The sequence below is a fragment of the Stegostoma tigrinum genome, chromosome 22, assembly GCF_030684315.1.
Source record: "Stegostoma tigrinum isolate sSteTig4 chromosome 22, sSteTig4.hap1, whole genome shotgun sequence".
NCBI classification, from domain to species: Eukaryota; Metazoa; Chordata; class Chondrichthyes; order Orectolobiformes; family Stegostomatidae; genus Stegostoma; species Stegostoma tigrinum.
The window spans coordinates 17,565,707-17,591,274 of record NC_081375.1 but is presented as its reverse complement, the minus strand read 5'-3'; the positions used below and the strand labels follow the sequence as shown (position 1 = coordinate 17,591,274).

General features: G+C 41.8%; 1 protein-coding gene across 14 annotated transcripts in view; it reads right to left on the bottom strand.

Moving 5' to 3' along the window:
* LOC125463790 (inward rectifier potassium channel 16-like) overlaps positions 1-25,568 on the bottom strand; it is a 143,586-nt gene that overhangs the window by 48,397 nt on the left and 69,621 nt on the right. For 7 of the 14 annotated variants that reach the window (XR_007249906.2, XR_007249907.2, XR_007249908.2 and 4 more), the window contains exon 2: positions 15,885-16,034. The exons of the other annotated variants lie outside the window; for them this stretch is intronic. The gene's annotated coding sequence lies outside the window, so the exon portion shown is untranslated. The remainder of the gene's footprint in view (positions 1-15,884; positions 16,035-25,568) is intronic. 14 annotated transcript variants of the gene reach the window in all.

The following is a 25,568-nucleotide window of genomic DNA, read 5'->3' as shown; positions in this document are numbered from 1 at the left end:
TTAAAGCTTCGACACAAACTAGCTGTTAAAATGGCCGCCATAAATATTGTGATTTTTGGCATATGCACTACAGGCTGCATAACATCTCAGACAAGTGCCTCACTAAATGTGAACATTCATAGCCATCCGGGGAATTCACACATCTCTTTGTTTAAGGATGGGCCAACACAAAAAGATGGCAGATGGAAAAGAAAATAATTTCTGTCAACTTCCAAACAAATCACAGTGGCCTGCCCTGGCCTAACTAGACCATGTTGGCCTGAGAGGTGTTAACCCATGACACAGGTTGTAAAGTCAACACAAACACCACACCTTCTCTGGAACTTGTAAGCTGCATGATAAGACAATTGTATTTTTGTCTGTTTAAAATGAGCTGTTTTTTTTCTCTCTGGCAAATCTGTCAGGTTAAAATAGCCTTCAGTTCAGCCAGTCTGTCAATTAAACTCAGAATCAATCGATAAACATGAAGCAGACAAAGTAACTAATCTTTTCGAGTTTTCAAAGTTTACCTTAAAACCTATCCTCCTGGATACTCTTCTGCAAAAGATCTCACTAACTGCTGAGAACCATTCGCATTATAAGGTGCTATAACAATGTGAGGAGGGGTGAATTATTTCCCCTCTTTTTAATCCCCTAGCTTGGCCCTACCAAGAATTTTCATTCTTTTTAGCTCATAACTGTGTCATACTTCAAATAAAAAGCAGTACCATTCAAAACTATGGAGCCAATTACAAGATTTTCTCAAGGGAAAGAGAGAGGATTTTTGTTGCTTACTAACCCTGAGAAAAGGAATAAAATGCAACAACAAACTCACACAAACACAGGCTAGTAGCTTGTAATGGAAAGAATATCTATTTTTTAAAGGAAAAACACAAACAGCTAGTTTAATAAAAATGGTCCTGGAGTTGTTGAGGTGTCAGGTTTTAATCTGAGATCATGGTGTTTAGTTGGTGACTTGTATTTCAAATGGTAGCAAACATTATAGAATCCTTGAGTCTTTGAGATAATTCTGTTTGCTTTATCACCGGACTCATTTTACAAGGGAAAAGGAGAGAGTCTTCTAGTTCTGCTGTTACAAATCAATTTTCCCTCTCTCTGCTTTTCCCAAAATCTGTGGTCCAATTGTATATTTTCCTGTCAAGCTTAATTGATTTTTTTCAAGCTGTACAATCTACAGTGAGCCTTTCATCACAACATTTTAAACTCTTAGAAAAGTGCGTATCAAATATGAGATCTGACTGACTAGTTTCGGTCATTTTGAAGATATACTAATTTCAGTGCAGATTGGGTCTTGTTTACTGATGGCTTCAGGAAGCTTGGCTCAACATGGTCAGGTGATCACTATGGCCATCTTAAGTCAGTTGCAAGTGCAAAAGTCAAATCATAGTAGTTAAAAATTGATAATTCATTTTACCATTATCATAACAATATCCCACAATTCAACTTTAAAGCATTAAATCATTTAAGAAGGACAAACATATAAGAGTAAATCATCTTTACTTTTAAACTCACTGACACTTGCTGCTGATGTCTAATTCAGGTACAGACTCCAAAAGGTAAGAAAAGGCTTACTGTTTTCCACACTGATCTTGGACAGTAAGAGACAATGTACATTCTGTTCATGATAATATGAATCTCAAAATAATGCAATTAGCTTTAGCATTTAAGATAGTAGGAACTGCCAATGCTGGAGTCTAAGATAACAAGGTGTAGAGCTGGATGAACACAGCAGACCAGGCAGCATCAGAGGAGCAGGAAAGCTGACGTTTCGGGTCTGGACCCTTCTTCAGACTGAAACATCAGCTTTCCTGCTCCTCTGATGCTGCCTGGCCTGCTGTGCTCATCCAGCTCTACACCTTGTTAGCTTTAGCCCTAACCTTGTTAGTTAATCAGTTTTCAGATGCCACTGTTGAAATTTACTTTGAACAGTTGAAACTACTCATGTTACACATTAATGACCTTGACAAAGGAATTGAGGGCATTGCTGTGAAGTTTGCAGGTAACAAAAGGACATGTGGAGGGACAGGTAGTTTTGAGGAATTGGGGTGTCTGCAGATGGACTTGCCTGCCTAGAAGAGTGAGCAGAGAAGTGATAGATGGCATACCACATGGTGAAGTGTGAGGTTATACACTTTGGTAGGAAGAATACAGGTGTAAGTTATTTTCTAAGTGGTGAAAGGCTTCAGAAATCTCTAGCACAAAGGGACTTGAGAATCCTCGTTCAGGATTCTCTTAAGGCTAACATGTAGGTTCATTTGGCATTTAGGAAGGAAAATGCAAAGTTCACATTAATTTCAAAAGGTCTAGAATACAAAAGCAGAGATGTACCTCTGAGGCTATGTTCAGACTGTATTTGCAGTATTGTGAATAGTTTTGGGCTTCATAGCGAAGGAAGGATGCGCTGGCCTTGGAAATGGTCAAGAGGAGGTTTACAAAAGTGATCCCAGAGACGAAGGGCTTGTCATATGAGGAGCAGTTGAGGACTCCGGGTCTGTAATCGAGTGAGCTTAGAAGGATGATGATGGGATCTCATTAAAATTTACAGGATTCTGAAAGACCTGGATAGAGTAGCTATGAAGAAGATGATTCCACTGATAGAAGAGACTAGAAATGTGAGGGCACAGCCTCAGAGTTGAAAGGACGACTGTTTAGAATGAGGAGAAATTTTGTCAGCCAGCGTATGGTTAGTTTGTGGAACCCATTGCTGCAGAGGGCAGTGGAGGCCAAGTCATTGAGCGTATATAAAACAGAGATATACAGCTTCTTGATAAGTAAAGGGATCAAGGATTATGGGGCAAAAGCAGCAGTGTGAGGCAGAGGTTGAAAAACATATCAGCAATGATCGAATGACAGAGCAAACATGTTGGGCTGAATAGTCTAATTCTCCTACTATATCTTATGGTTTTCTCCCCCTTTAGAATTGGCTAATACTCTAATTCTGTTGGAGGAAGTAAGAGGTTTTCTGTGAAGCCAGTTCACAGCATTTCCTAGACATGACCAGGCAGCACGAAATTGAAGACTTCACTGCTCAAAAGCACCAGTTTCAAGCCAATTTTGCTGTCCGTCACTAGAGTCATCTGCCATTGGTCAATAGCCAACTTTGACCGTTCTTAGCTCAGCCACTAGATGGGGTGCTGTATTGTGCTGTGGTTATGGGAAACACATCAGGTGGCATTACATCACAGCAAAAAAAAGTACAGGGGATGGACTGTTTGTGTATGTTCACATATTTCCAGCAAATTGGACAATGAGTCAATGTTGGCTCGATAAAGTCCACGTGAACCATGTTGGATGTTTTACTATAATAAAGGTGCTTCATAAATGTAAATTGTGGCTGTTTGCAATTACATTCACATGTTTGATGGCTTGTGGTATTTTAAAGAGAAAACATTCTGCATTCTAGACACATAGACGCATTGTCTTTCAATTGCAAAGCAGAGATTTAGAGGTCCTGCAATTATACAAGGCAAGTTGATGCAGCTAATTGTGACATCTTACTCACTGTGGTGAACTGTCCAACTACCAGAGGGCTAAAGTAGAAATAAGAGCAAGAAGAGAAAATATTCACTATTCATTTTGATGCTAATGTGATTTGTGGAATGAACATGTTACACAAAAAGCCTGCAGGCCTGTCAATAAACTGTATAAATTGATTTGGTGAGACAGGACACATTTCTGAAGACAGAAGAGTTTGTTCTAAGAAAATAAACTAATGTTTCCTGTGGACCCTCTTTTTTTTATATTCTTAAATTTTAATTCCTTTGATCTAATTAAAACAGATTCCTCTGCTTAATAGCTGAAGCCATTATTACCTGAGGGAGTATTAATTACATGGGTATTTCTCAGTCTAGTTTTTGAACTCCAGGCAAGTTACAATATTATATCTTAAATTGGAGCCACCGGACTTACCTGAGACACCCCAACATTAATTGTTCAGTTAGGTATGACAGCTGACAGCAGCTCTCCATTATTGTTTGGATAAACTGAGATTTGTCATTCGTCATTCTCAACAAATACATTGGTCATTTCCTGAAACATTAGCCATTGAAAATCAACTTAAATAAAGTTGCCTATTTGATCTGCGTCATTACTTCCCAGACAATATGGCAGAGCATCGTGGTGCAATGATGCCACTGTGTAGCCATCTGGCCTTTGACCTTCAGTGGTAAAAGTACCGTCTTTGCTATCGGTTACAATTTGCTCTATGTTATTGACTGTTCTCCGATGATAGCATTTTGGCCAGCCCCATGCTATAATTATTGGAGTTGTAGATGGTTTTTCAGTAAGAACATTAAAGTGACAGTGATGCAAGGTAACACCAGGAGAAGTATTGACATCCATAGGAGTATATGAATGCAGTGCAACCATCTTTAAACACAGTATCTATCCTTACCTTCCCATGTTATTGTGCTACTCATGTCAAAACTTGTTCCCATCTTAATATTCATGTAAGATGCAGATTCTTTACTTTATGAACACAATGGATGAAATCTTCTGGGTCTTTTTGAAAGCTGAGACAAGGACTTAGTTGGGCTAGAAGCCAAAGTTTTGATCTTTAGCGTTAGTTCAAAGATATAATTCGTACTATTTCAGCTGGGACCACATTCCATTGACCAAAGCCTTTTACTGTAACTTGTTGTGATCACAGAATGAGGTCATAAGCCTAGTCTACACATATTGCCTAATGGTGAGTGGCTCCGTAGTTTTAGAGGGTGGGGAGAAAAGCCTTGATAGTGCTTCCTCTGAAGATGCTGATCCTTCCTCCTCAGAGGAGGTGTTAGCTTAGAGGATCAGGTTCTTCTCATCAATTGGGGATGGGATCCAGAGATATGTTAGTGACCAAGTTGCTTTTAAGACATTGCTATTTCATGACGGCTGGGAATAGCAGAGTAGAGGATGTATATATCCAACTTCCACTTCAGCATTGGCTTAGTCCCCTTGCTCTGTGTCAGCTCCACTGCTTGTCCCATGAAGGGGGTCAGAGGTCTTATGTCAGCTATACCTCCTCTTCCCTGGGTTCATTCTGTTTTCTGTGCATGTCTTGCACTTTCAGAAGGAGAGAGGCATTAAGACACATTCACATAGGTGTATGAACACTTTCCTGCACTCAAGGGTATGGTTTGGGATGTCATTTCTGAGGATGGTGAATGTCTGTTATAAGCTTGTACTTTGAGGAGTTAAGGGTTCTGAATGAATTGTGCATCTGTTCTGTGAAAGAATTACAGTAGATTTTTGGTAATGACATTATATAATGTCGAGGTGAAAGATTAATGACTTGGTTTGTGCGTGTATGCGTGTGTGTGTTTGTGTGTGTGTGTGTGTCTGTGCGTGTGTGTCTGTGTGTGTGTATGTATGTGTGTATGGGTGGGTGTGTGTGGACCAGTGGCCCAATATCAGTAGCTCTAGTTTATTGCATGAAGCTTGTGACAGAGATGCCTGCCACCCAATCCCACAGGCCTTGAAGTAGCATTCTTACAATGGTTATGCCCCTCTGAGTGTGAGTTAGCATTAAGTGTACAATGACACAACTTTCCTGCAAATCATTCATCCTGTCATGGCACTGCTCCAGATTCTCATGAGCGATACACAGGTGCTGACTATCTTGATCCAGGCTGCCTCTTTGTCAGTTGGGATGGCTTTCTATTGCCATCTGATAGTAACAGTACCTCGCTTCTCCGCCAGAGGCTCACAGGAGAATGCCTAAGGACACATCACCAAAGTATGGAACTATTTTTTGTCTTTTTTTTGTTTTATTCATTCACAGCATATCACTGGCCAGGCAGTATTTATTGCCCATTCCTAATTGCCCAGACGGCAGTTAAGAGTCAATCACATTGCTTTGGATCTAGAGTCATATGGGGAGGCGATGGCCTAGTGATATTATTGCCGGACCATTAATCCAGAGACCCAGCAAATGTTCTGGGGACCTGGGTTCGAATCTTGCTATGGCAGATGGTGCAATTTGAATTCAATAAATATCTGGAATTAAGAATCTAATAATGACCACAAATCTTTTATCAGTTGTTGGAAAAACCCATCTGGTTCATTAACGCTGTTTAGGGAAGGAAACTGCCATCCTTACTTGGTCTAGCCTACACGTGACTCCAGACCCACAACATGTGATTGACTCTTAACTACCTTCTGGGCAATTAAGGATGGGCAATAAATGCTGCCTGTCCAGTAACACCTTCATCCTGTTCATGAATAAAGGATATGAAGGCCAGGCAAGGATACAGATCAGGAGCAGATCAGTGAATCAGATAGGCTTTTCTGACAATTCAAAATTTCTATTGAATTTAAATTCCACCAGCTGCCGCGGTGATATTCAAACTCAGGTCCATAAATCATTACCCGGGCCTCTGGATTAACAGTCAAGCAATAATATTACAAGGCCATTACCTCCCGTAATGTCCAGCAGCAGGTGGGCATGTGGAAGACCGACAGCTCCCTGGGGCCTTCAGAAATAACAAAGTGTGAAGCTGGATGGACTCCAGCATCTACAGTTCCCATTATCTCTGGCCTTCAGATATTCCTGCATTTAGATGTGGCATTCCATTTGCTTGTACATATGCAATGAGCCCAGAAGCATGTAACTTCGCAAGATCGCCTGACCTATGCCTGACTGGCAGTACCTCCCACTTCCAGGCACCTGAGGAGACAAGAGTCTTGAAGGAATGGCGTTCCCATTTGATGGAAGAGTAAGAGTGGGTGAAAGATGGTAAAGAATTATATGATTGAGATCATGTTAGAAATGCAGTCTCTTTTAGTGGTAAATAAGAACAGCTCCAGCGTAGAATTATAACTGTTGATAGTCACTAGACTTTGTGTTTAAGGGTTGGGTCTTCTTTACGGGTGATGATTAGTAGTTTACAAAAAAAATACAGCAATGGTGATTTTGGTGGTGTGAAAGTTGCTCAATCCTGTGTTATAATACATCTCAATATTTTTAAAAAAGCGTTAGATGTTTTAGGGTTCTTGTGTGGTGCAGTGGTAATGTCCCTACCGCTGAGCTAGGAGGCCCAAATTCAAGTCCCACCTGCTCCACGACTGATAGGTTGATTTTAAAAGAAGAGTTCGTTTCTTCCTAATTGAAATGTTGGCATCTGGACATGGAAAGGATCCAGAAGGGAAGGGTGGAACCTGATGTTCATGCTAAACCATAGATTTAAAATAAAATCTTTGCAAATCTCTGAAACTCTTTTGCTGATTAATTGAACTTATAGATATTAAACACTCCACACTTAATGTCAAAAATGAAAGATTCCACTTTGCTGCCTTCTATTAACACAGCCAGATATTACATCCAACAAGGGACTACCAAACAAACTGAACACTTACACCTTTAAAATACTTCATCTGATCAGAGACTTAGCAATGAAATGTGGATCTAAGCAATGCAAACAGTGGCCAGCTTTATTTCTTCTATTTCTATTTTTCAAAAGGTAACAGCTTCAGAATAAAGCTCTTCTTTAAAGTCATTATGGGACTTGTGTTTGGCATCTCTTTTTTAACAGAAGATCGTAATATAAATCAATTTGAAGATTGAGAAAAGCCATTGAATTAGATGAAGCAGATGGAGATCTGCAAGAAGGGTTGGATAAAATCTGCAAAAGGGGGAAATATCAACAGCTGAAATTCAGTCCAGACCAATAAAGAGATGATACTGCACAATGGAAAGAAGAAATGGATTGCACTGGATTTTAGAGGCTATGTAGCATGAAATAATGACTGAAGGATTTTGGACTTTTTGACTCCCGCTTTAAGGAAACTGAAAAGAAACCTACATTGCTCTAAAAGGAGAATTTGGTTATAACTATGAAAACAGAACTGTTAGCCTGACAGCTGAGAAATGTGACAATACTCCCTCATCAAGATCAGGAATTCAGAAAAAGTAGGCAGTTTCACGAATGGGCCTTGAGAAACAAAAATATTGCTGTGAGAGAGAAAGACAGGCAGAGGCTGAGAGTGAATGGAGGCGATCTCAGGGAGGAGAGTATATTTGACAATTCAAAAGTTAAATCAGCATCTACCAGTCAGTAGAATGCTTTTTTTTTCATTTTTTTTCCTGAAGAAGGATCTAGGCCCAAGATGTCAGTTTTCCTGCTCCTCTGATGCTGCTTGGCCTGCTGTGTTCATCCAGCTCTACACCTTATTATACACCTTATATCCCGCAGGCCCAACCAGTGCCCCTCCACCGACACCCTCATCCACCTAGCCGAACTCGTCCTCACCCTCAACAACTCCTCTTTCGATTCCTCCCACTTCCTACAGACTAAGGGGGTGGCCATGGGTACCCGCATAGGCCCCAGCTATGCCTGCCTCTTTGTAGGTTATGTGGAACAGTCCCTCTTCCGCACCTACACAGGCCCCAAACCCAACCTCTTCCTCCGTTACATTGATGACTGTATCGGCGCCGCCTCTTGCTCCCCAGAGGAGCTCGAACAGTTCATCCACTTCACCAACACCTTCCACCCCAACCTTCAGTTCATCTGGGCCATCTCCAGCACATCCCTCACCTTCCTGGATCTCTCAGTCTCCATCTCAGGCAACCAGCTTGTAACTGATGTCCATTCCAAGCCCACCGACTCCCACAGCTACCTAGAATACACCACCTCCCACCCACCCTCCTGCAAAAATTCCATCCCCTATTCCCAATTCCTCCGCCACCGCCGCATCTGCTCCCACGATGAGGCATTCCACTCCCGCACATCCCAGATGTCCACGTTCTTCAAGGACCGCAACTTTCCCCCCACAGTGGTCGAGAACGCCTTTGACCGCGTCTCCTGCATTTCCCGCAACACATCCCTCACACCCCGCCCCTGCCACAACCACCCAAAGACGATCCTCCTCGTTCTCACACACCACCCCACCAACCTCCGGATACAACGCATCATCCTCCGACACTTCCGCCATCTACAATCCGACCCCACCACCCAAGACATTTTTCCATCCCCACCCCTGTCTGCTTTCCGGAGAGACCACTCTCTCCGTGACTCCCTTGTTCGCTCCACACTGCCCTCCAACCCCACCACACCCGGCACCTTCCCCTGCAACCGCAGGAAATGCTACACCTGCCCCCACACCTCCTCCCTCACCCCTATCCCAGGCCCCAAGATGACTTTCCACATCAAGCAGAGGTTCACCTGCACATCTGCCAATGTGGTATACTGCATCCACTGTACCCGGTGTGGCTTCCTCTACATTGGGGAAACCAAGCGGAGGCTTGGGGACCGCTTTGTAGAACACCTCTGCTCGGTTTGCAATAAACAACTGCACCTCCCAGTCGCAAACCATTTCCACTCCCCCTCCCATTCTTTAGATGACATGTCCATCATGGGCCTCCTGCAGTGCCACAATGATGCCACCCGAAGGTTGCAGGACCAACAACTCATATTCCGCTTGGGAACCTTGCAGCCCAATGGTATCAATGTGGACTTCACCAGCTTCCAAATCTCCCCTTCCCCCACCGCATCCCAAAACCAGCCCAGTTCGTCCCCTCCCCCCACTGCACCACACAACCAGCCCAGCTCTTCCTCTCCACCCACTGCATCCCAAAACCAGTCCAACCTGCCTCTGCCCTCCCTAACCTGTTCTTCCTCTCACCCATCCCTTCCTCCCACCCCAAGCCGCAACTCCATCTCCTACCTACTAACCTCATCCCACCTCCTTGACCTGTCCGTCTTCCCTGGACTGACCTATCCCCTCCCCACCTCCCCACCTATACTCTCCTCTCCACCTATCTTCTTTTCTCTCCATCTTCGGTCCGCCTCCCCCTCTCTCCCTATTTATTCCAGAACCCTCACCCCATCCCCCTCTCTGATGAAGGGTCTAGGCCCGAAACATCAGCTTTTGTGCTCGTGAGATGCTGCTGGGCCTGCTGTGTTCATCCAGCCTCACATTTTATTACCTTATTATAGCAGTTGCTGAGTTAGCCAAAAGCAAATACAGAAAAGCGACATTAAAGCAGACAGGCCCAGGTCAGACACATTCGAGGTTTGGAATTATCTTCAGTACTCCTGGTTAAAAATTGTAACATTCAAGTTGTGTAGGAGGTTTAGAGTCTAGCCATTGGCTGATCCGCACTATCAAGAGACTGAGTTTGAACTAGACATGATTACCAACTTCAAAAGGAAGACTTAAGGCTGGACTGAATAGAGCATCCATGACGAAAGAAAGCAGTGATGAGGCTAAACTGGAGCATTGCCTCAATTTATGTCAGAATGTGAGAGTCAAGGGACTTAGGAGAGATGGTAGTGCAGTGATAATATCATTCAGCTAATAAACCAATACTGCAGACCAATAATCTGGGAATATCAGTTCATTAATGATTAACCTGGAGCTAGTTTTAAGAATGGTAACTATGGAAATGAGTGGTTTAAAACCACCATCATTAGCTTCACTGCTGCAGGTAAGCTTCACAAGGGAGGGGTACAGCAGACAGAGCAAGGCTCAGGAATTAATTTACACTGAGTATCAGAAAACTCAGAGTTTATCCAAGGAGACAAAAAGTCGGCTTGAAACGATTGAAGAACGGGTCTAACAGAAGAAGAAGGTTTGAAGAATTTTCAGATCTTTAGAAGATCAGAACACATATCTTAAGCCATGATTTTGATAGAAAGAATCAAAAACCCACAGCTTCAGAGATTATTTAGGTAAGTGTGCAAGAGGATGCACTGTGTTTCAGGCTGTGAAATGTTATCACCTTTAGAGCAATATCACGTTTGGAGATCAATATGCAAATAAGCTTTGTTATACATGACTTCAAGCCATAGAGTCACTGCTCAGTAACACCCGAGGCACAGGTAAAGTTCACCTCCCTCAATTGTATTACATTTAGATAACATAAGATTATTATTCCCGCAAAGCATCAATTTTACCCATGATGAAGCATTTTGATTGGTCGAGGATGGTGATATTAGTCATTGGTTTACCAAACCAAAGCCCCAAGTTTAATGCTTTGGGTCAGGGGTCACATCCCAACAGAGTACAGGATGTCAAACTCGTTTCAATCATGATGATCCAAGAAACTATCACTGATTGTTTTAAAAATCCGCCCTGTTCACTAATATCTTCAAGTTCACTGACAGAAAGCATATCTGAAACACATAGAACCAATTTTGCTGAAATCTCCTCGTACTACTTCCTGAGCATGAAGCATTTTACCACTGCTCCATAGATTGAGGACAAACACAATCAATCCCCATTTCCCCAACCCATGAGTGTTACGGCTTTCTGAGAGACAGTGAGACAAGATCAATCATTGTTGCTGGGAAGTTTTGTGATCGAGGTCTTTACTAAGGTTTTGCTGGGCAGCATTACCTTCCTGCAGCAAAATCTCAAACTATAATTTCCCATTTCATTGTTACCACGTAGAAACTTCTCCAAAGGACTTTCTTAACTTCTGCCAATGGAATCCACCTATATTGATGCAAATTGTAAAACAGCCCTCATTTCTGATTAATAAGCTTCTGCTAAATGTCAAAATCCCTCAATTCTTGGAGGTTCTGTGCCAAGCTACAATTTAGTGTTTCATTTCATCCGTTGACCTGAAGCATCCCAAAGCTTCTGCTTTTATTTTAAATTCCAGTTAAATGCGTTTTACCCGTTAAAGCTGATATTGCATTGGATGACAGTGGTTTTTTTGTGGTATTGTTGAAAAAGTGGTGCTGGTGCCAGCCTTATAGTGCCCCCACCCATTGCTCAGGGCCAGTGCCAGGAAGGTGGATATAAGTTGCAGGAACAGGTCATCCCTACCACGGAAGGTCATTATGTTCCATTTGCTAAACCAAAACTGCAGCATAACCCTGTACATTTCTCTTTCCAATGTAAACCTTTTCCTTGGAATCAGATTCATAGTAAAGGCTAGTCACACAAGGCTGCACGTGGCTAAGTTTTTTCTAAAGGAGTTTTTTTAAACCCAAAGATAACAAGGAAAATTAGCTTTTTGTGGTTTCCTGAGACACAAATATTAGCAGATAGCAGTTAACATGACTGCCGACATAAATAAAACAACCATCTCACTGTTAATCATCAGTCAGAAAATAACAGATTTCTCATAGTGTGTCACTTAACCTTTTCATTAATTTAAACATTTATACTTAAGTCCAGTTGATTTGAGCCTATTTCTCCATCTCCAAGTTGGACAAACTCAAGCTGAGCTGCTTATTATTGACCTAGAAATACTTTTACCTTTGTCTATTTTGTCAGCGGTTGGTCAAAGCCCAATTCTACTGGTTAATGCTTTGACAAAGTCACAAACTTGTCTATTTTATCTTAATAAGTTAATGGCTGTGTTAAAATAGCAAGCAAAGTGCTTTGGCAATCCATCCCACATCTGGGATCGGCAGGGTTAGGGTGTGGCATGCAGCAATCTCATGTAATAGAAGGTGAAGTTGCTTCATGGACTCCCAGGTTGCATATACTTCTTGTAGCCTTGAAGATTGCGTTCCATATACAGACAGTGTTAGATTGTGGATCCTTTGTCACTTTCTGAGGGCACTATATTCAAAATTTGTTTGCGCTTCAGCCTCCTGCACCTGAACTTTGACCTTCTGGTGACCAGGTGAAGGTTCTCTTGTGAGTCTGCACTGGACCTGACTAGGCTGGCCATAAACATGAAAGATTGAAGGGGGTCAGTGGGCCTGCTTGTCCTTCACAGTTATGTCTGTGTTTCTCCCTTGGAGAGGGAGCGCACAACACGTCCATCAGTACACTTGAAGCCTTGCGCAACTCGTGGGCTCCACATGGAATGGAGTGTGTCATCAACCCCAAAATCACATTCCGATTCATGGTTTTTCTTGGAGCCACAGTGCCACTTAGTGGGCTGTAAATTTGGTTAACTTGTTTTAGAAAGGAATAGCATGGAAATTTTAAATACTATGCTAAAATGGGTGACGTAAAAATATGAACCCTAAGTTACGTGAGTTTAAAATATGGAAACAAACATCATCTATAAAGTTATTTCTTGGTTTTCTCAGTCAGAGTGCAACTAAATTTATGGTTGTGGCTCAGTTCTGAGTTAAGGATGTACCTGATCATCAGCTGTTTAGTGGAAGTAGTTACATCTAAGGCTTTCTTGGTATGCTATTATCTAGTGGTTGGTTTGAGAAGGATTTTTCGAGTGCTTCGAAGTTTGAATTTTAGATTGGGATGTCAATTTCTGATCCATTAACCAAATATCCAAATAATCTGAATTAAAACTTATCTACATTGGCTCTACATCAAAGAAACAGCTCAGTTGGTCCAAGTGGTCCATGTCATTGTTTATTTAAGACACAAACCTCCTCCAGGACCCATCTTTTCTGCTTCACTTTGACTATCCCTTTTCCATCACGATGTTATCTACCTCTCCTTAAATGCATCTATGCTATTCATAGAACTAGAATCAGAATTAGCCTTTATTCATCTTATTCACCTCAAACAGACTATGTGGTCATGAATTCTCACCATTTGCTAGATAAAAAAGGTTTCTCCTGGGTTCTTCTTTGAATTTAATAGCAACTACCTACAATTTATAACCTTCAAGTTGGGTATCCTCATAAATGCAAAGTCTAAAACCTACCGATCAAAACCCTGTTTAATTTTTTAAAAATTCTAATACCCCTTTAACCTTCTTTTCTGCAAAGAAGGAAAAACACAATCCTGTTCAGTCTTCCCACATAGTTGCATAATTTCAATTGTGGTTGATCTCATGTTACAAAGAAAAGTTCAGACTGCTCAGTGATTTTATTTCTGTCCAGTGATTTTATTGTCAGTCAGTGCTAAGACTGCTGCCTGGTGATTGTATTACTGTGTCATACCAGTATTCCTGTTTAGTGATCACATCCCTCTCAAATATCATTCAATAGCTGGTTCAGTCTTTCCTGATGCTGCATTGGGCACCTCACAACTTGCACTATTGTGTTAAAGTCATGCATGTTCTGATGCACAATTGTTGGAATGGGAGATGGACTCCTTCACTTTTTCACTGAAACAGTTTGTTTTCTATTGAGCAATGAGTATAACGGGGTATTCTCCACTTGCCCTGGACAAGTGCAGCTCCAACAGCACACAAGAAATCTGATGCCATGCAGGACAAAGCAGCCCACTTGTTTGACACCACGAAAGCAAACAACCAGTCCCTCCATCACAAACGCTCAGTGATGACAGGGTATACCGTCAACTACAGGAATTCACCAAGCTTTCTTTGAAAGCACTTTAAAAACACACACTACCATCTAGAAGCACAAGGGGCTGTAGATACATGGGAACACAACAGTCTGTAAGGTCCCCTCTAACCCACCCACCATTCTGACTTGGAAATAGATCATTGTTCCTTCACTGTCACTGCATCAAAATCCTGGAACTTCCTCCCTAAACAAATTGTGGGTCCACACTTCATGAAACCATGCTGACTCTGCTTGATCATATTCTGTATTTCTAAATGCTCTGCATTTACATAATAGACTAATATTTTACCAAAAGTGAACATTAAGCAAACCGGACCTACAGCTATCTGTGTTTTTCTCTCCTTCTCTTTTTAAACAAAGGAGTTCTCCAAATCCCCTGGGACTGCCCCCCCACCATGTTTCTATCATGAGCTGTAGCAGCTCAAGGAGGTAGCTCACCTCCGCCTTCTGAAAGGCAACTAGCGATGGGCAATAAACACTGGACAAACCAAAGACACTCACAGCCCATGGATGAATAAAACAAAAGGGGTGGCATGGTAGCTCAGTGGCTAGTACAGCACCAGGGACTGTTGGGAATCTGTCTGTGTGGAGTTTACACATCCCACCCCATGTCTGGATGGTTTTTCCTCGCAGGTGTGCAGGTTAGGTGGATTGGCCCATGCCATGCTAACTTGCCCATAATGTCCAGGGATGTGCAGGACAAGGTGGGTGAGCCATAGGAAATATCGGGATACAGGGATAAAGTAGGGGGAGTTGCATCTGGTTGGGATGACAATTGGAGGGTCAGTGTAGACCTGATGGGCTGAATGACCTGCTTCCATGCTGTAGGGACTCAATGAAGAAAATAAGGTTTGAAAATTCTGAAAGAATAATGTACAATAATAACAAAAAGTCAAACAAAATAGCGCAAATTCAATACTTGTTTCTATTGAGAATTAAGAAGCTCTGATAAAGAGAGTAATTTGGAGCAGTTAGTTGTTTTGTTATTTTGTCCTGCCTCAATCTGTTGTAGGTGGCATCCGCAGAACCCTGGCCTGTTTGTTTACACCAGACAACACATGCAACCACGTAATCAGCCTCACTGATGTCAATGTATTAAACGCGTTGCTTCAGCTGGGCTGTCTTGAGAACTTCCCTCTTATCTCTGATGTGTCATGTAAACAGAGATGTGTCGTCTGCTCAAGGGTGGATTCTGACAGTCTGGGCGGATATGGGGCCTCCAAAATAGCTGAATTGGCAATCTGTCAGATTCAGTCTGAGACAGTGCATTAAACCCCTCTTGTTTTAGAACACTGACAGATTTCCCGGTTCCATTTTGCGATGTTCAATCATGATAAAAAAGGACTACATCATTTCTTTTGCCTTTGCTGCCCTGCACTCTTTTTTTAAAATCTGGCTTTATGCCATTAGCACTAAATACGGAGTCAGTCACACATTTAGCTACAATTCAATTGCCCAGAGATTTGAATTTTGTGCATACACCTGTCTGAAAATGGGGACATTTCCAACAAGTGATCTGCAGGGAAACAAAAATGAATTCATCCACAGCAGCAAGTAGCCAGTCTCCTAGAGATGCAGAAACAAATTCAAACTGTTAAAAGCACAGTTCTTTCCATCCGCTCCAATGACAAAGTGAACTCTTGGCTTCGCTCCAAGTTTCCATTCCACCACTGGGAGAGAGATGAGAAAATAAAAAAAAACATGTTCAGTTCAAACCTTGCAAATCTAGCTTTGGCCAGATCCTTCTGAACTTGCCCAAGTTTGGTTAATGTTGGATCTCAGGCTGGATTTGCATTATTCCCCAGTGTCCACATCTATATCTTTCTGGGTCTTGAATGTCAGGTGTTTCTGGCAGAAGATTAAGTCCTGAAGTAAGTAATGAAAAGAAATAAAAATGCTTAAAGTTCAAATGAGAATAGAGAGTATTTTGACAATTCACAGAACATCCACAATATCCAATAACAAAACATTTTGAGGGATGAAAACTTTGGGAGAAGTAAAGTGGGATATCCCTTTGAAGGTCTGATTAACGTATAAAATGGATACTAGGACAACAATGAATGAAGGCTACAGAAATGTTAACCTTAAAAAGTTTAAATCATTTTTTATGATATTAATATTCACGTTTATTTAATTTGCCACATGAACGGAGTGTTCATTCCCTTTTTAAAGAAATTCATTCCGACAATAAAATAGAGAGCTTTTTATGAAATACATTAATGTGGCCTTTAGTAATAATGCAGTCAGTGTCAACAATTCAGTCATTATTGAAAATGAGAAATGATACGTATGAGTCATAAACATTATTATCATAAATCAATTTTACATTGTCAACAAAGTCAAAATTATTACCCCACGTTGTTTTATTTTCCTTTGGGATTGTAAAGTTAAACCTATGAACACCCCCATTTCCAAAAACAGTATAACAACAAAAAGGCAGCGATGGGGAATGGAAAATTTAAGCAGAATTTTCAATACACTTCAATAGCAGAGAAGGACTCACTGCCAAAACAAACTAGATACCAAAAGCTGTCCAACAAAAAAAAAGCAGTAATCTTCTGTATTTTGCTGTGATAAGCTATCAGTATTCACTCTCAGCATTTCCCTCAAACTGACAGGGAATTCAGGAGTCTGCATAGTAGTAGAAAAATGCAGAAGTTGACATATGTGGTTTTACCCCCTCCAGAGGATTTGTGTTTGAATTTTCCTGAGTATGCAGTCAATTGGCTGACAAAATTTTCACTCTTAGGTGATTGGTTTCTCTGTCAAGTTACAATTTGGTAAATGAGGTGTAATTGCATTTTTAGCAGTGCACTAACTTAATAATTGCTCATAATCACTGGCGATTATCAACCAATTACACATAATGTCGAATGTCACAATTCCACCATTGAAGGCACAGCATTCCAAAAGCTTATGGTTTCAAATAAACCTGTTGGACAATAACCTGGTGTCATATGACTTCTGACCTTGTCACATTTCAGCAGTATAAAGCAAGAATTCCACAAGTTAAAACAATTTTAAAATTAATGGTTTTTTTTTTACTTTTTCCTTAATACAAACATAATCATTTAGTTTTCTTCTTTAAATACTTAAATTTAAAAGTGAAGTTCACTTAATTTCCTGAATTGCTGTCTGTGAACATTCATGAATGCAGTTGGCATCACCACTGCTGCTTTGACTTGCATCAGGAAAAATGAAATCCAGGCACAGATTACTACATCTTTGTGGACTGCTTCTGAGGACAGCAATGTGTTGCACCATTTCACTTTTGATCACAAGATCCTGTCCATGTTTTTTGAGAGACATTCTGAAGCAGAATACCAGTTTCCCTTTTGTATACTTAGTTTATAAGTTTGAGCAGCATTGACGGAGTGGATCCATACCTGAGCTTGTGATGTTTAGCATGGGGAACTGATTTGCAATAGATAATAAAGTGGGAAGCTGGATGATCACAGCAGGCTAAGCAGCATCTCAGGAGCACAAAAGCTGATGTTTCGGACCTAGACCCTTCATCAGAGAGGGGGTTGGGGACAGGGTTCTGGAATAAATAGGGAGCGAGGGGGAGGTGAACCAAAGATGGGGAGAAAAGAAGATAGGTGGAGAGAAGAGTATAGGTGAGGAGGTAGGGAGGGGATAGGTCAGTCCAGGGAAGATGGACAGGTCAAGGAGGTGGGATGAGGTTAGTAGGTAGGAAATGGAGGAGCGGCTTGAGGTGGGAGGAAGGGATGGGTGAGAGGAAGAACAGGTTAGGGAGGCAGAGACAGGCTGGGCTGGTTTTGGGATGCAGTGGGGGGAGGGGATGAACTGGGCTGGTTTTGGGATGCGGTGGGGGAAGGGGAGATTTTGAACCTGGTGAAGTCCACATTGATACCATTGGGCTGCAGGGTTCCCAAGCAGAATATGAGTTGCTGTTCCTGCAACCTTCGGGTGGCATCCTTGTGGCACTGCAGGAGGCCCATGACGGACATGTCGTCAAAAGAATGGGAGGGGGAGTTAAAATGGTTCGCGACTGGGAGGTGCAGTTGTTTATTACGAACCGAGCGGAGGTATTCTGCAAAGTGGTCCCCAAGCCTCTGCTTGGTTTCCCCAATGTAAAGGAAGCCACGCCGGGTACAATGGATACAGTATACCACATTGGCAGATGTGCAGGTGAACCTTTGCTTGATGTGCAGTAGACTTTTTTTTAAAGTGACACTTGTCTCTTCATTCCTGTCAATGTTACACCTCGAAGGACTAGATTTCCAATGATATGAATACAGAGAGCTGAGACTAAATTCTAAACTCTCCGTAACCCCAATTTGACTCTACTCCACGGAAAAAGACCTGCAACGAAGCCATGGTATTTTGTGTGCACGTTGTTAAATACTATTGCTAGTATATGACCTCATTTAAACATTATTGAACTGTGCCACACCTCCAATAACTAGTTAACTGAAATGTGTTGTAAGATCTCACAGATCTAGCAGTACAACACCTATAGGTATTCTCCTAACTTCCTGTTGTAATTTTGGCAGAGGATCAGGAAAAATCTCCAAGTTAGAGTAAAGTACAGCTTTTGCCACTTGTCCAGTTTCCACTTACCTTCCACTGAACCTTCTTTGGGTCCAATCACAGCTGGATTAAAAATCTTTCATAGAAGAATTATGCCTTTGTGATTTTCTACCTCATCCTGTTGTATCGACTATGTTGGGCCAAAAAGACAAACACAAACTTGCACATGACACATTATCACATAGATTCACCTCCATAGTTGATCTGTTTTTCAGATGTTAATCAACTGACTACACCCACCATATTATGAGCAGGACATTGGACAAGTTTTGTTTTGACAGGAAGTGTCCACTTTGATCTCTACCATGGCTTCTTTGCAGGTCTTTTTCCGTGGAGTAGAGTCAAATTGGGGTTACGGAGAGTTCAAAATTTAGTCTCAGCCCTCTGTATTCATTTCATTGGAAATCTAGTCCTTCGAGGTGTAACATTGATAGAATGGCCAAGGGTGCGAATGCATGGGACCACTGTCACCTTCGGGTACCTCTTCAGGTCACAAATACCATTCTGCCTTGGAAACATATTGCTGCCATCCCTCCACTGTCATTGGATCGAACTCCTTTGCTAACACCACTGTTGGTATACTAAACTGTCATGGGCTGCAGTGGTTCAAAACGGCAGATCACCATTATCTTCTCAAAGCCAATAGAAATAGGCAATGCAGTGGCATTCACATCATATGAACACATTTTTTTAAAAAGTCATCCCAAGAGTGGACATACATGCCTTGCAACTCTCATCATTGATTGCCTGAAGACTGAAATCTCAACTTGCAAACCTAAAATTTCTGCTTATGTTGTCCAATCACAGGCACTCAGTCATTCAGCTCACATTATTTCAAGTTGCTAATAAAACTACCCTCACCAGCAAAACATATTATTATTCATTTACAATGTGTGTGTAAAGGCTGCTCGTCAATAGTCTTTTCCAGATACAATGAGTCAGAATAGTTCAACAAATCCAGTCAATTCTTTCCCCACCTTAACCAAAGAAGTCAATCCCATGTTTCCCCAACCGGCAACCATTGATGAACTGGGAGATCCGTTGCCTACTGAAGTCCACGTGAATGGCGTTCAAACCTGGACCTTTACAGGAAATTCAGATATGACCTCAGTGAGGCCATTAGAGGTGCCCCGAGACAATACTGAACTAATCTTGAGACCCAAACAAACCACATGGACATCCACTATTGGTGGCAAGGCATACACGACACAATGGGCTACAAAGTGAAGCAGAACAGAATTGCAGACAAAAATCCATCCCTTCCTAATGCTCTCAATGCATTTTATGCTCATTTCGAACAGAAGGTCAGTGAAATGGTGTCACCTGCCCCAACAGGCCCGGATGCACCTGTTCATTCAGTCACTGCTGCTGATGTCATGTCGGCCTTTTTGAGAGTGAACCCATGGAAAGCCACTGGCCCAGATCCTACATGTACCAGCTGGCAGGAATATTCTCTGACAGCTTTAACCTCTCCTTGCTATGTTCTGAAGACTCCACTAGTTTCAATAATTCCACTATCATCTCAGTACCAAGGAAAACTCAGGTAGTGTGCCTCAAAGGCCACCAGCCAGTGGCACTGACGTCCATAATTATAAAGTGCTTGAAGAGGTTAGTCATGACTCACATCAACTCTAGCTTCCGAACTTGCCTTGATCCCTTGCAATTCACCTACCATTGCAATAGATCCACAGCATTGTTAACTCTTTGGCCCTACACTCATCTCTGGAACACTTAGGTAACATGGATATCCATGTCAGGTTCCTACTACACTACACCTTCAACACCATAATTCCAACTGAACTAATCTCCAAACTCTGAGACCTATGACTTTGCTCTGCCCTCTACGACTGGATCCTCAACTTCCTGATCCACAGAATGCAATCAATGAGCATAGACAACTACACCTCCTCCATGACTAACCTCAGTAATGTTGCCCCGCAAGGGGTGCAAACTCAGCCCCTTACTGTACTCCCTGTACACTCACGACCATTGCAGATCAGATCTCAAATAATGAAAAGACAGAATACAAAAAAGAGATAGAGTGTTTGGTGGCATGGTGTAAAGATAACAATCTCTCCCTCAATGTCACTAAAATGAAAGATCTAGTCATTGAATTCAGGAAGAAAGGTTGAGGGCATGCCCCTATCTGCATCAATGGTGTTGAGGTAGAGATAGCTGAGAGTGTTACGTTCCCTCGATCACCAACAACCTGTCCCAGCCCATTCACATTGATGGGATGGTCAAGAAGGCACAACAGTGCCTCTACTTCCTCAGGAAGCTAAAGGCATGTGGCAAGTCCTTAAAGGCTCTTACCAATTTTTATAGATGCACAGTAGGAAACATTCTATCTGAATGCATCATGGCTTGGTACGGCAACTGCTCTGCCCAGGGCTGTAAGAAAGTACAGAGAGTTGTGAACACATCCCAGTCCATCATGCAGGCCCACCTTCCATCCATTGTCTTCATCTACACTGTTCACTACCTCAGACAAGCAGCCAACTTAATCAAAGACCCGTCCCACCTGGTTAGCATCTTTTCCAACTTTTTCTGTCAGGCAGAAGATGCAAAAGCTTAAACAAATGTACCAACAGATTCAATAACATCTTCTCCTCTACTGTTATTAGTCTTCTGAATGGGCCTCTCCATTTTCAAGTTTAGTGTTGACACGGGCTTCCTCTGCAGCCATAACATTGTATTCCTTATTCTATTCTATTACTTTTGTGCACTTTGTATGGTATGAGCTGGCTGTACTGCCGACAAAACACAACTTTTCACTGTACCCAGGTACATGTGGCAAAGATTAATCAAATTGAATCAAATCATTCCACAGGGACGATGTTAACTAAAGGCTTTGTGGTTTACATAATGTCAAACCCATACCATTGGTTGAAATGTAAAGGCTCCTTTGGGATGTTGAGTTAATTTGTCCCAGATTATTTGCCACCCAGCTATTCACTATATACATATTAATGATTTCGATGAGGGAACAAAATGTAACATCCCCAAGTTTGCAGATGATACCAAGTTGAGTGGGAGGGCAAACTGTGATGAGAATGTAGAAATCCTTGTAGGATAATCTCAACAGTTTGGGTGAGTGGGCAAATCAATGGCAAATGCAGGATAATTTGGGAAAATATGAGATCATTCATGTTGGAAGCAAAAATAAGAAGGCAGATTACTACCTGAATGACTGTAAATTGAGAGAGGGGGATGTGCAGCAGGACCTGGCTGTCCTTGTACACCAGTCACTGAAGGTAAGCTTGCAGGTAGAGCAGGCGGTGAAGAAGGCAAATGGTACGTTGGCCTTCATTGCAAGAGATTTTAAGTACAGGAGCAGGGATGTGTTGTTGCAGTTAAAACAGAGCCTTGGCGAGACCACACCTAGAATATTGTGCACAGTTTTAGTCTCTTTTTCTGAGGAAGGATTGCTCTCGAGGGAGTGCGGCAAAGGTTTACCAGGCTGATTCAAGGGATGATGGGTCAGGCGTATGAGGAGAGATTGACTAGGTTGGGATTGTTTTCACTAGAATTCAGATGAATTGTGGCGGGGGGGGGGGCGCGGTTGCAGGGTTGGATCTCAAAGAGACTTTAAAAATTCTAACAGGACTGGACAGGATAGATGTAGGGAGGATATTCCCGATGGTGGGTGTATCCAGAACCAGGGATGACAGTGTGAGAATTCGGGGTAGAAATTTAGGACAGAGATGAGGAGACATTTCTTCACCCAAAGAGGGATGAGTCTGTGGAATTCATTACCACAAGAAGTAGTTGATGCCAAAACATTGAATGTATTCGAGAGATGGCTAGATATAGCACTTGGGAGAATGGGATCAAAGGTTATGGGGGGAAAGCAGGACTAGGCTATCAAGTTGGACAATCAGCCATGATCATGAAGAATGGCAGACCGGGCTCAAAGGGCTGAATCGTCTCTTCCTGCTCCTATCTTCGATGTTTCTATGTTATCTGTGCAGTCACCTGCATTGAAATATGCCTGTGCCTAATCCCTGCTATTCCAATAAGGCAAGTACCAAGTAAAGATGTTAACATAATGATGTGCCTTTTCATTATATACTTTTCAACCCACCTAGTTTGCACTGCAAAAGTAAAATGCAAATAAGCATTGAGTATAATCAGCACCAGCTGGTGCAAAATATCAGAATATGTTGACACAGCAATTATCATAATTCCACCCTACAATGTTGCCTCTCCTTGTGTAGGGAGATAAAGCTTTGGAGACCAGAAGAAAAAGCTATAAACACATTGTACTGCCCTATGAACAATGTAATAAAGTTATACATGGGTACATGATCACTGTCTTTCTGGAGATTACTGAACAGTGTCACACCTCCAATAACTCATTGACTGAAATGTGTTGTAAGATCTCACAGATCTCAGAGTACAACACCTATAGGTATTCTCCTAACTTCCTGTTGTAATTTTGGCAGAGGGCTAGGAAAAATCTCCAAGTTAGAGTAAAGTGCAGTTTTTGCTATTTCCACTGTTTCCACTTACCTTCCAATGAACCTTTTGTTGGGTCCAATCACAGCTGGATTAATAATGTTTCACAAAGATTTATACCACTGTGAGTTTCCAACACTTTTCTTTCTATTGTATCGATTGTGTTGGGCCAAAAAGACTGACATAAACTTGTACATGACACATTGCCTTGGAGATTTACCTGGGGGGTGTAGTTGATCTGTCTTTCAGATGCTAATCAACTGACTACATCCATGATATAATAAGTCGGACATTGGACAGGACTTTTTTGACCAAAGGTGTCCTGTTTTCCAAGTTGGGGAAAAAAATGGGAGTTGGGGTTTCATTCCCCAAACATCCTGTCCGGTCGCTGAATTACCAGCCTCTAGACTCCTAAAACTCAAAAACCACCAGACTGCAAGCACTTCCTGAACTACAATTTGCCTCTTTCCCCACCCTGGCATCCCATTTTCTGACCTATGCTTTCTTTTTTCAGAAGATGGGTCCCGACTTGAAACATCAACTTTCCTGCTCTTCTGATGGTGCCTGGCTTGCTGATTTCCTCCAGCTCTACACTGTGTTATCTGCTTTCTCTTACTGTGCTGCATGCGAGCAGAGTGCTTATACTGGCTTCCCCTACACTGGCTGATGGTTTATGTCGGGCTAACTCCATTGAAATAAGACACAATGACAGTGGTTTTTGGCTCATTATACTCACACAGGGATTGTATCCTTCGAACTCCACCAACTAGAAGGACCAAGGGTACAGATACATGGGATAACTATCATCTTTAAGTACTTCACTGAGCAAAACACCATTCTGACTTAGAAACATGTAGTTGCCATTCCTTCACTATCATTGGGTCAAAATCCTGCTACTCATTTGCTAACACCACTGTTGGTATACCAAACTGCCATGGGCTGCAGTAGTTCAAAAAGGCAGATCACCATTATCTTCTCAAAGCCATTAGAGATAGGCAATGCAGTGGCATTCACATCACATGGACATTTTTTTTTAAAAACTGTAATCCCAAGAGTGGACATATTTGAATTACAACTGTCATCATTGACTGCCTGGAGACTGGAATCCCAATTTGCAAACCTAAAATTTCTGCTTATGTTGTCCAATTATCATTCAGAAATTCCTTTGTATCTTCAGCTCACATTTGTTTGAGTTTCCAATGAAACTACCCTCATTGGCAAAACATATTATTAAACATTTAAAATGTGGGTGTGAAGGATGTTGGTCAATAATCTTTTCCATATCTGATGGTTCGGAATAGTAAGACAAATCCAATCAATATTTTTTCCAAACTCAACTGATCATTCAACCATTGCAGTGTTAACTAAAGGATGTTTTGATCACACAATATCAAACCCACCTCGTTGTTTGAAATGTGAAGGCACTTTTGGGATGTTGATCTAATTTGTCCCAGACTATTTGCCACCCACGCAGTTTATCTGTGCAGTCACCTGAATGGAACATGTCTGTGCCTAATCCCTGCTATTATTCCCATGAGGTAACTACCAAATGAAGATATCAACAGGATGATTTGTCTTTTCATTGTGTACTTTTCAACCCACCTAGTTTGCATTGCCAAAAAATAAAATGCAGACGAGCATTGAGTGTAATCAACACCAGCTGGTACAAAATATTAGAATATGTTGACACAGCAATTATCATAATTCCACCCTACACTGTTGTCCCTCGTTGTGTAGCGAGTTAAAGCTTTGGAGATCAGAAGAATAATCCATAAACAACTGTACTGCCCTATGAACAATGTAATAAAATTATACTTGTGCACTAATTCTTTGGAGATTACTTGCTCCCACTGTTACTTTCAATGTGGTGCAATAATGACTGTTTAATATGTGCTTCATTCTCTGATGAGGCCATTCTCCATTTAAAGAGTACTTTTCCACTTTTATTTCCATTGAATATGAGCATCATTGTCAAGACCATTGCTTTGAGAAGATGATTGTGAGCTGCTTTCTTGTAGTCCACACAGTGACTTTTCTGTGATCAGAGGTAATGGGAACTACAGATGGAGAATCCAAGATAACAAAACGTGGAGCTGGATGAACACAGCAGGCCAAGCAGCACCGTAGGAGCACAAAAGCTGAGGTTTTGGGCCTCGACCCTTCATCAGAAAGCTGACGTTTTGGGCCTCGACCCTTCATCAGAAGGGGCGAGGCCCGTAACTTCAGCTTTTGTGCTCCTAAAGTGCTGTTTGGCCTGCTGTGTTCATCCAGCTCCACACTTTGTTATCTCAGTGACTTTTCTGTAATGCTTTGGTCGAACTGACTGACTTACGACCATTTCATAGGGCTGTTAAGAGTCTAATCATATTGCTATTTTTATGGGATCGT